Source organism: Schistocerca gregaria, chromosome 2 (assembly GCF_023897955.1).
Source record: "Schistocerca gregaria isolate iqSchGreg1 chromosome 2, iqSchGreg1.2, whole genome shotgun sequence".
Lineage (NCBI taxonomy): Eukaryota > Metazoa > Arthropoda > Insecta > Orthoptera > Acrididae > Schistocerca > Schistocerca gregaria.
In genome coordinates this window covers 654,307,841-654,319,163 of record NC_064921.1, presented here as the reverse complement: position 1 = coordinate 654,319,163, position 11,323 = coordinate 654,307,841, and positions in this window count along the sequence as shown.

Here is an 11,323-nt window from a genome sequence, read left to right as displayed (position 1 = left end):
GATTAACATTTGGTGTAGGGCTAAATGTGAGGCCTTTGGATAGGACTAAAACTTCTCTGGGGCTGAGGATTTTGCTGGAAAGGTTAACCACAGTGTTCTGGGATTGTTTATGGTCTGGTTTTGGAGTGTTGGTAGGGAGTTTTGGTGTATGTGGCAAAAAGAAGGTCTGATAGATATGGTCTGGGCACTATGAGGAACAATGTGGGTAGGGTTAAGAGTTGGATAGTTATGCCCCAAGGCAGCTATAAGATGTCAGAAAGTGGTACCTGGAATGCTCTCTGCTTGTAATAGGTATTGCACAGCAGCAGTAACTTGTGGAGGTAGCTGAGGCGATTCTGGGATGTGTGTGTCATTGAAATGTGGTTTTGTGGTACTAGGTTTGTGAGTAACATGGACTGGCATAATCTGAAAAGGTGAATTTCACTGTGAAAGGAGAGATGGTTAGGCCATTGGGGGGTTACATGGTTTAGGCAGCATTTCAGGACCAGGATGTGGCAGTGGATTTTAGACATGGAAAGGAATATTTTTCCGAAGTGATGAAGGAAGATGGAGTGGGGGTCCATTGTGGTAGGGATGACACTGGGAAAATGGGAAATGACATAGGAAATGGGCAAATAAAGGTGTTCATTGGTTATGAGGGGAGCTGAATAACAAAAATTGACCTGAAATAATATGTACAGGCACTCAGAAACTTGCGAAGACACATGAAAATAAGGAAAACTACACACAAAACCATGGTAAAGAAGGAATGGATGATGTATGGGAGTTCATATGGCACAAGCAGGCTTGGAAAATAAAATGCCAAAATACACGGGGATGAGAGAGGAAGGATGCTCTATAGGAATAATTATAATTATCAGCAGGAAAAATTTTAGGCACTAACAGTTCATGCAGTCATGTAGCCATGTGTTGTGCCTGAACAAGATCATTGATACAGTGGAGCTAAGAAGTCAGACCGTGTGCATATTTGTGCATGTCTAAAGGTATTTTTAAATGTCTTTTCTTGTTATCCAGATCCCCTCACAACCACTCAATGCATTCATTTACCCATTTCCTATGTCATTTCCTGTTTCACCAATGCTATCCCTGCCACAGCGGTCCCCTGTCCCATTTTTCTGCATTAGTTAAGAAAAGTATCCCTTTCCCTGTCTAAAACCCAGTCCCACACCCTGTTCGTTAAATGGTGCCTAAACCATGGATCCCCCTCAAATGCCAAACCATAAAAGTTCCTTGCTCTGCATCCTACATGTCCTTTCACAATGACCTTCACCTATTCAGACTGCTCCCTCCTCTACGAAATGCTGCTACTGTGCAGTCCCTATTACATACATCACATATATTAAATTTAATCCCTTGCTCTCCAGCACTTGGAAGAGAATTCAAGACACCACCTCCATACATTATCCAACCTGCTTACATCCTACTGCCAGCATGGGACACCACTATCCAACCTCCATCATATCCCCCATCATACATACAGTGTTCCTGCCCCGCAGACCTTTCCAACTTGCCACATCCCCCAAAACTCCCTGCCAGCACTCCAAATCCAAAGCTTAAACAAACCCAGAACACTGTTGCTAATCTTTTCACCAAAATCATCAGCCCCACAGAAGACTCAGTCCTATCCTCACCTATAACCCTACAACCAAATTTAACCATGCTAGACTTGTCAAATAAGTACTCTCCTTCTCCTCATCCATACAGTGGAAACATTTCTTTGCCACCAACCTTCCAACCAAAGCCACCCTAACTGCAACACTGAATGCTGCATCTCCCAGTTCATACCACCGCAACCATAATCGTGCCCCCTTCCATCAAACCACCCACTGGTCACCTTCCAGGAATTCCTTACCTCCAAATTGGCCTCACCATCCTTCCCCAAGCCACTTCCAAAGAACACCATCCTTTCAGCAGAGGAGAGGACAGCCATACACAGTCTCAAAGCATACCCTGACTTAATCCTCCTCCCTGCACACAAAGGTTCCACCATTGTCATGATGAGTCTTAGTGGCTACCTGCAGCAGGCCCCTGTCAATTGTCTGACTCATCCAACTTAAAACTCTGCCAGAATGATCCCATCCCAGAAGTCCAAAATGCTTCCAATCCTGCTGAAAGTCGTAGACCCTTCCCAGAACTACTTCGCTTACTTCATTTTCCTCCTCACCTCTATGACACCCTGCACACCCACCTTCTACATACTCCCCAAAATTTACAAATCCAACAATCCTGGACGCCCTATTGTAGCTAGTTACTGTGCCTGTAGCACTTATTGTGTCCCCTTTGAAAGGATTTCAGCCATCATTGACCAACACTTCCAGCCAATTGCCTGTAATCTAGCCTCCCACATCAAAGATACCCACCCCTTTATCCCCTGGTACCCTATGGGTCACTGTTGCCACCACATCCCTATACACTAACATTTCTCGTGATCTGATCAGGGTCTTGCTGCAATTGTAAACTACATTGCCCTATGTCCTTCAGATTCCAAACCATCTCCCTCATTCCTCATTCCCTCTATGTGGCACAAAATTATCAAACTTTCTTAACTGCAATCAACATAATTGTTGCTGTTGTGGTCTTCAGTCCTAAGACTGGTTTGATGCAGCTCTCCATGCTACTCTATCCTGTGCAAGCTTCTTCATCTCCCAGTACATACTGCAGCCTACATCCTTCTGAATCTGCTTAGTGCATTTATCTCTTGGTCTCCCTCTACGATTTTTACCCTCCACGTTGCCCTCCAATACTAAATTGGTGATCCCTTGATGCCTCAGAACATGTCCTACCGACCGATCCCTTCTTCTAAGAAACGACTTCATGACACTTAAATCTATACTCAATGTTAACAAATTTCTCTTCTTCAGATATGCTTTCCTTGTCATTGCCAGTCTACATTTTATATCCTCTCTACTTCGACCATCATCAGTTATTTTCCTCCCAAAATAGCAAAACTCCTTTACTGCTTTAAGTGTCTCATTTCCTAATCTAATTCCCTCAGCATCACCTGACTTAATTCGACTACATTCCATTATCGTTGTTTTGCTTTTGGTGATGTCCATCTTACATCCTCCTTTCAAGACACTGCCCATTTCGTTCAGCTGCTCTTCCAGGTCCTTTACTGTCTCTGACAGAATTACAATATCATCAGCGAACCTTAAAACTTTTTATTTCTTCTCCTTGGATTTTAATATCTACTCCAACTGTTTCGTTTGTTTCTGCCAACTTCAGAAATTGAAAGAGACTATTCCATTCAACGTTGTCAAAAGCTTTCTCTAAGTCTATAAATGCTAGAAACGTAGGTTTGCCTTTTCTTAATCTAGCTTCTAAAATAAGTCGTAGGGTCAGTATTGCCTCAGGTGTTCCCATATTTCTATGGAATCCAAACTGATCTTCCCTGAGGTTGGGTTCTACTAGTTCTTCCATTTGTTTGTAAAGAATTCATGTTAGTATTTTGCAGCCGTGACTTATTAAACTGATAGTTCAGTAATTTTCACATCTGTCAACACCTGCTTTCTTTGTGGTTGGAATTATTATATTCTTCTTGAAGTCTGAGGGAATTTCGCCTGTCTCATACATCTTGCTCACCAGATGGTAGACTTTTGTCAGGACTGGCTCTCCCAAGGCTGTCAGTAGTTCTAATGGAATGTTGCCTACTCTGGGGGCCTTGTTTCGACTCAGGTCTTTCAGTGCTCTGTCAAACTCTTCACGCAGTATCATATCTCCCATTTCATCTTCATCTACCGCCTGTTCCATTTCCATAATATTGTCCGCAAGAACATCGCCCCTGTATAGACCCTGTATATATTCCTTCCATCTTTCTGCTTTCCCTTCTTTGCTTAGAACTGGGTTTCCATCTGAGCTCTTGATATTCATGCAAGTGGTTCTCTTTTCTCCAAAGGTCTCTTTAACTTTCCTGTAGGCAGTATCTATCTTACCCCTAATGAGAAAAGCCTCTACATCCTTACATTTGTCCTCTAGCCATCCCTGCTCAGCTATTTTGCACTTCCTGTCGATCTCATTTTTGAGACGTTTGTATTCCTTTTTGACTGCTTCATTTACTGCATTTTTATATTTTCTCCTTTCATCAATTAAATTCAATATTTCTTCTGTCACCCAAGGATTTCTACTAGCCCTCGTCTTTTTACCTACTTGATCCTCTGCTGCCTTCACTACTTCATCCCTCAAAGCTACCCATTCTTCTTCTGCTGTATTTCTTTCCCCCATTCCTGTCAATTGCTCCCTTATGCTCTCCCTGAAACTCTGTACATCCTCTGGTTCTTTTAGTTTATCCATGTCCCATCTCTTTAAATTCCCACCTTTTTGCAGTTTCTTCAGTTTTAATCTACAGGTCATAACCAATAGATTGTGGTCAGAGTCCACATCTGCCCCTGGATATGTATTACAATTTAAAACCTGGTTCCTAAATCTCTGTCTTACCATTATATAATCTCTCTGATACCTGTCAGTATCTCCAGGATTCTTCCATGTATACAACCATTTTTTATGATTCTTGAACCAAGTGTTAGCTATGATTAAGTTGTGCTCCCTGCAAAATTCCACCAGGCGGCTTCCTCTTTCATTTCTTACCCCAAATCAATATTCACCCACTACCTTTCCTTCTCTTCCTTTTCATACTATAGAATTCCAGTCACCCATGATTATTAAATTTTCATCTCCCTTCACTATCTGAATAATTTCTTTTATCTCATCATACATTTCTTCAATTTCTTCGTCATCTGCAGAGCTAGTTGACATGTAGGCTTGTACTACTGTCATAGGTGTGGGATTCATATCTATCTTGGCCACAACAATGCGTTTGCTGTGCTGTTTGTAGTAGCACATTCATATTGTTTTATTCATTATTAAACCTAATCCTGCATTACCCCTATTTGATTTTGTATTTATAACCCTGTATTCACCTGACCAAAAGTCTTGTTCCTCCTTCCACCGAACTTCACTAATTCCCACTATATCCAACTTTAACCTATCCATTTTCCTAATTAAATTTTCTAACCTACCTGCCCGATTAAGGGACCTGACATTCCACTCTCTGATCCTTAGAATGCCAGTTTTCTTTCTCCTGATAACGATGCCCTCCTTTATATACGACTTTATGCAAACTTGATTTCTACAGATTTCAGAAAACCTCAGCTTTTACAGCTTTTCATGTGAAGTATTTTTATACTCTCCCTCTAATCCTACTTTTAAATTTTATGACCCATATGTATTATCTTTTCTGTTCTTACAAATTTGTTAAGGCTTTCGTGGCTACTTGTTGACAAACTGCCTGTTGGCTTCTGTCTCGGTTTCTAGTGTCGATGTTCATCTGATGATTTTTCTGACATTTCACCAGCATGAGTAGCTGGTATTATCAAAGTTTCACCCTTCATTTCTGGTGCTGGATTGGAACTGAGCTCATGGCCACAGACTATATGTACCTGACATGCCAATGTCCAAGGGCTTCTACGCAGTCATTTCTGGTGCAGTTCTCCTCTTGCTACCTGTAATGGTCATTCGCTGCAGCACGGGAAGCCAGGATCCATTTATGTTGAAGCTTTCTTCTTTCTTGTTGAAGCTATTCTCATGTTTGTGTATTTCCATAGTGTCTCTTAACAAGTGGGTGTGATAGCTCTTCTCTACAGCCAGATCTTACATGTTGGTGAATTTTACTACATGGTCAGTCTCACACAGCGTGTGCTCTGCCACAACCGATTTCTCTACCTGCCTCAATCTGCAATGTTGCTTATGTTCTGTGATCCTGGTGTTGATTGATCATCCAGTCATTCCAACATAAACTTTTCCATGTGTGCATGGTATGTGGTATATTCTCAACATTCCAAGTGGATCCCTTTTATCCTTTGTCAATCTGAGACACTCTTTGATCTTCTTTGTCAGTTGGTAAATAGTCATTATGTTGTGTTTGTGCAATATATGGCTGATTCTGTCCATCATTCTGGGAATGTATGGCAGAAATGCCATACCTGACCTTTTTTTCTGACTTGTCACTTTGCTGAGTGTTTGACTCTGTTTTATACTTCTAATATAACTTGTTGACTACCCACTGCTCCTCAAAATACTATCCAGGTATTGCATTTCACATCTGAAGCTCTGCGGCTCACATATTCATCTTGCTTTCCATATTCATCTTGGTCATCTTATGAGCATATTAATCATGCCTCTTTACTGGCTCGGGTGGTGATTTAATACTTTGTGCAGGTATTGATTCATGTGTCAGTTTTCGATACATTTATGTCCCAGGTTTTCACCATCCCTTGTGACTGCCACATATTGAAATGGTAGTTTTTTGTCCTTCTCTACTTCCATGGTAAATTTTATGTTGGCATGAGGGCTGTTCAAGTGTCTTAGGTAGTCACCAAGCTGTTTCTCACCATGGCTCCACACGAGGAAGGTATTATTGACATATTTGTACCACACCTTGGGTTTACAAGGTGCCAAGTTTAGTGCCTGTACTTCAAAGTGTTCCATGAATAAGATAGCCACCACTGGACTTAGAGGACTACCCATAGCGACACCTTCCAGCTGTTCATATAAGTTGCCATTCCATGTGGAATAGCTCATGGTGAGACATGCATGAAAGAGTTTTGTGATGTCTTGTGGGAAAATGGAACTGATGTGCTCCAGAGAGTTACTGTGTGGCACATTCTTTAACATGTTTCAGTTTTTGACTGAAAGTTATAGAATTTCAATGAAAATTTTAAAGTCACTAATGCAAACTCTCCTCTCGTTGTTGCTATGTAACAAATCAGTTGCATCAAAATGGGTGCTTAATTCTTATATTAGTAAGTCCTTACATAGTAACAGCTTAGCTATACACGTTGTAATGGCACCTCCATTTAAGATGGGAAAAGGTTAGCTTCGGTGCAATATTTCTGAGCGCACAAGTTACAGCCAGGTGCGGGCCTGTTGACAGTACGGTACACTACCAGCAATTGCGAAGTAGCTTGGAGGCCACAGGGCTGTAGACCTGCTGAAAAGAGTAACCGCAGCAGTATGATTGACACAAATTACAGGCAGAAGAGTTCCACTGGTCCAACCCAGGTGTTATGAGTACATGACTTAGAGTGGTGCGTTAGTGAAAGAGGCGCACAGCCACTTGTAAATAGACGCTGTTTCACTAACAAGGCATTCAAGTAAGACAGCTCTCCTGTCCCAGTCTGAAGCTAAAAATCTGGAAAAGCTTTTACAAACACAGAGATCAGGCGATAGAACTCTATCACAGCTGCTTCATTACCTGTGTACTCTTGCAAGTAATACTGTCAGTGATGATGTATTATGCAATATATGGTTAGCCCAGCTACAGTTGGATGCACAGAAGATTTTATCGGAATGTCACAAAGATTCTAATGCATTAGCCAAACAGGTAATCAGATAGTGGAAATGTATGAGACGTCAAGAGTTGTGAAGTCGTCACTGCAGTCTTAACTAGCTGAGCTTACAATACAAATGACTGTACTATGAAAAGCACGTAAAAGTCAGTGCACACATTGATGATCAGGAGTCAAAATGGTTTACCAGTGACACGCAATATATGTTGGTACCACAAAAAATTTGGTGAAGATGCATTGAAGCGTAGACCATCATGTACAGTGAATTGTGATGCCATTGCAGCAGCAGCTACACGTTCACTAGCAACACACAACGTTTGCTTATTATGGACCACAACACAGAAGTGCAGTACCTGATGTACACAGAAGCAGAAATATCAGTTTATCTTGTGACCAATTTACCACATCACAGTCTGGACAATGTACTATGAAAAGCACGTAAAAGTCAGTGCACACATTGATGATCAGGAGTCAAAATGGTTTACCAGTGACACGCAATATATGTTGGTACCACAAAAAATTTGGTGAAGATGCATTGAAGCGTATACCATCATGTACAGTGAATTGTGATGCCATTGCAGCAGCAGCTACACGTTCACTAGCAACACACAACATTTGCTTATTATGGACCACAACACAGAAGTGCAGTACCTGATGTACACAGAAGCAGAAATATCAGTTTATCTTGTGACCAATTTACCACATCACAGTCTGGACAATGCTGCTATGATACAAAGATTATGACATATGGACACTTCACTTTATTACTATACCTCCTCAACCTCGGGCTGTGTCATACCTTTAAGTGGCTATTATATCACAGCATATGAGAAGCAGACTGACTGACGTTTTTCAATCTGTTACCGGACCTATGTTGGCAGTGATTAAGTGACACAAAAACAAACATGACTACACAAGGTAAGGTGAACTATACTGCTACTACGACAGTCAGAATGATTACTGGGGACACAAAATATACACGACTACTAAAATATTTCCCCAGATTATGAGGCAGTCATTACTGTTAGCAGCTGTCAAGCACTCAAAGGTTCATCATATTCTCACTACCCCAGCGTTACCAATGTATGTATGCCCTCAATGTTTAGCACTGCAAAAATTACAAATTATCAAACAAGTGTTTCATAACATGTCAGCTCCCGGTATTTGTTACTCTTCAAGTAGCAGCTGGGCAGCCCCTCTTCATGTGGTATCCACAGAGAAGACCAATTGGCACTCCTGCACTGTTTACCAGCGATTAGATGCAAGAAGCATTCCAGACAGATATCCCATGCTGCATATAGAAGATTTATCTGCCAGGATGCAAGGAAAAACAATTTTTTTAACAAGGGAGTTGGTCAGAGCATACTAGCAGATTCTAGTTGCTCCTGAAGACATTCCCAAGTCAGCTGTCACCATGCCATTTGGTTTATTCGAGTTTACATGAATGCCATTCAGACTCTGTAATGCACCACAGGCTTTTTAGCAATTCATGGATGAGATAATGCATGACCAAAAATTGTGTTACATAAATGTGGACAACGTGCTCATTATAACTGCATCTGAAGAGGAACTAAAACAGCATTTGGCAAAGTTGCTTGAATGTTTCCATGCACAAGGTCCAATAGTGAACTCATCAAAATGTATTTTTGGCATCTAGGAAGTAGAGTTTATTGGCTACACAATGGATGCATGTGGCATGCAACCACTGCTAGGCAAGTTGAAAGCCATATGAGCGTACCCACAGCCAGTTACAATTCGGCAGTTGTGGCGTTATCTTGATGTATAAATTTCTACCAGCAGTTTGTGTCGCATCATGCACCGTTGAATGAACTCTTGAAGGGTGCACAAAAGGCCAAATCATAGATTGCAATGGACACATGAGGCAGACTCCACTTTCAATGCTATCAAAACAACAACAATGAATGCAGCTCTATTAGCACACCTGTAGCAAATGCGCCTTTAGCATTAATGGTCATCAATTATGCTAATGTGGTATTAGCAGTGTTGCAGCAGAGGATAAACCAGTGTTGTCAACTGCTTGCATTCTTTAGCTGAAAGCTGCCACTCTCAAAACAGAAGTGGCTGATGTATGATCACGAGCTGTATGCAGCCTATGCTGCAGTGAAAAAATTCAAGGATTCTTTGGAACACCTGCACTGACAAACAAAATCAGCACTTCAACATCACGCAACATGCAAGTGGACAGAAACTCCACCGACTGTTTTACTAACACTGTGAACAGCCTTAAAGCCTAACCTCCAAGCCACTGGTACAGTGTATAGCCAGTCGTCACATCTGCCCGGAGAGTTCATCCATGACAAAGGAGATGAAACCATAGCAGCATCAGACTTCGCTATCAAGTTGCAATCCCACATATGCCAGTTTCATCCAGTACAGCCTTGGAAACAAACTGCATGCTGCACATTTGTCTTTGTGGATTTAGACATGTGTTCACATGTGCTACTACATAATGCCACAGTATACAGGCCACTGCAATCCCCTTATGAAGGTCCATAAACAGTAATTAGTTTAAATGATAACAATTTCAAGATTGACATCGATGACTTATCTACCACGGTGCTCTTGACTGTACCAAATCAGCATCTCAAGATTCACAGCCAACAGAAAAAGAACTGACACTGAGGAAAATGAAAAAGGGGGAGGCAGCAACTAAAGATCCTCCCAACTGGCAAGCTACAGAGGAGCCTCGACAAATATTGGATACTGTCACACAGGAAACATAAGCAGTTGCTACGAGCCCCCAGCTAAAAGAAAACACTGATCCTAAAGAGAAATCCTCAGGTTTCAAGAAGGACATGATGACACAATCTGGATGGTGTGACAGATTTAATAAGTATTGCTGACACTGTAGTATCGGATGAGGGTTCAATATGGTAGAGGGGGCACAGGGTGAAGGAAGAAGGGGGGGGGGGGGGGGGATTGTGGAATGATTGCCACTATATAAAATTTATGGTACATTGTTGTAGACTGTACGAGAGTTCCGATGTTATGTACTGCACTATATTAATTCTTTGTTTTTGACTATTTTGTTATTCCTCATTTTGTCTCATGGACACTAAATGTCACACAAACTGCCTACTTCTGTGCAATTAATTTATATGTGAAAATAAATCTTTCCACGAGTTAACCATAAATTTATTCCCCATAGGTACACAGAGATCATATAAATCAGTTGCAAAACTTCTGTCCATATGCTTGGACTCGATTTAAATGGCAGTCTGGCCTTTTTCCTTTGCAAACACACTTCACATTGCACCTTATTCTTTCCATAATTTTCCATCCCAGTTGTCATATTCTTCAACAAGGGCACACTTTTTCTAATCAAATATCCAAGTCTCCTGTGGCATAAGAAAACTTTTGCAGCACAAACAGGGTGATTTCCAGTTTCAGCAATATCTTGAACTGTATTTAATTTGTACATACCTCTACATTAGTATCAGTCACTACAATATCACCAAAAGAGTAAATTACTTTGGCTCCCTCTATATCAAAGATAACCTTGTAACCCTTCCTTACTATTTCACTTGCCGACAGCAAATTTGTTGCAATATTCTTCAAATAATGTACATCATGAGCAGTATCATTTGTTTTTCCCCATTCACTAGCAAATTAAGATCAAACTCTCCTGCAAGTCCGCGCTTTAACTGTGGAAATTCCATTGTCAGTCCTTGAGTGAACATCATACAAAACTGCTGGTGCTTTAATAATGTGCACAGATGCTCCTGAATCTTGAAGCCACCCTGCATGTTCATCACTAGCTTCACTAAAAAAATAAAAAGCAGGAATTGCCTTACTTTTATGGTTAGTTTTCGACATAGGACTACTAGAATAACATGTTCTTTTCTTCAACACTCAACCTTTCATTACACTGTGATAAAAAGTGTCCAGTCTTCTAGCATCTGAAACATTTTACTGGCTTCTTCTTCTTGGATTTACAATATAAACTGATGCTCTTTCTG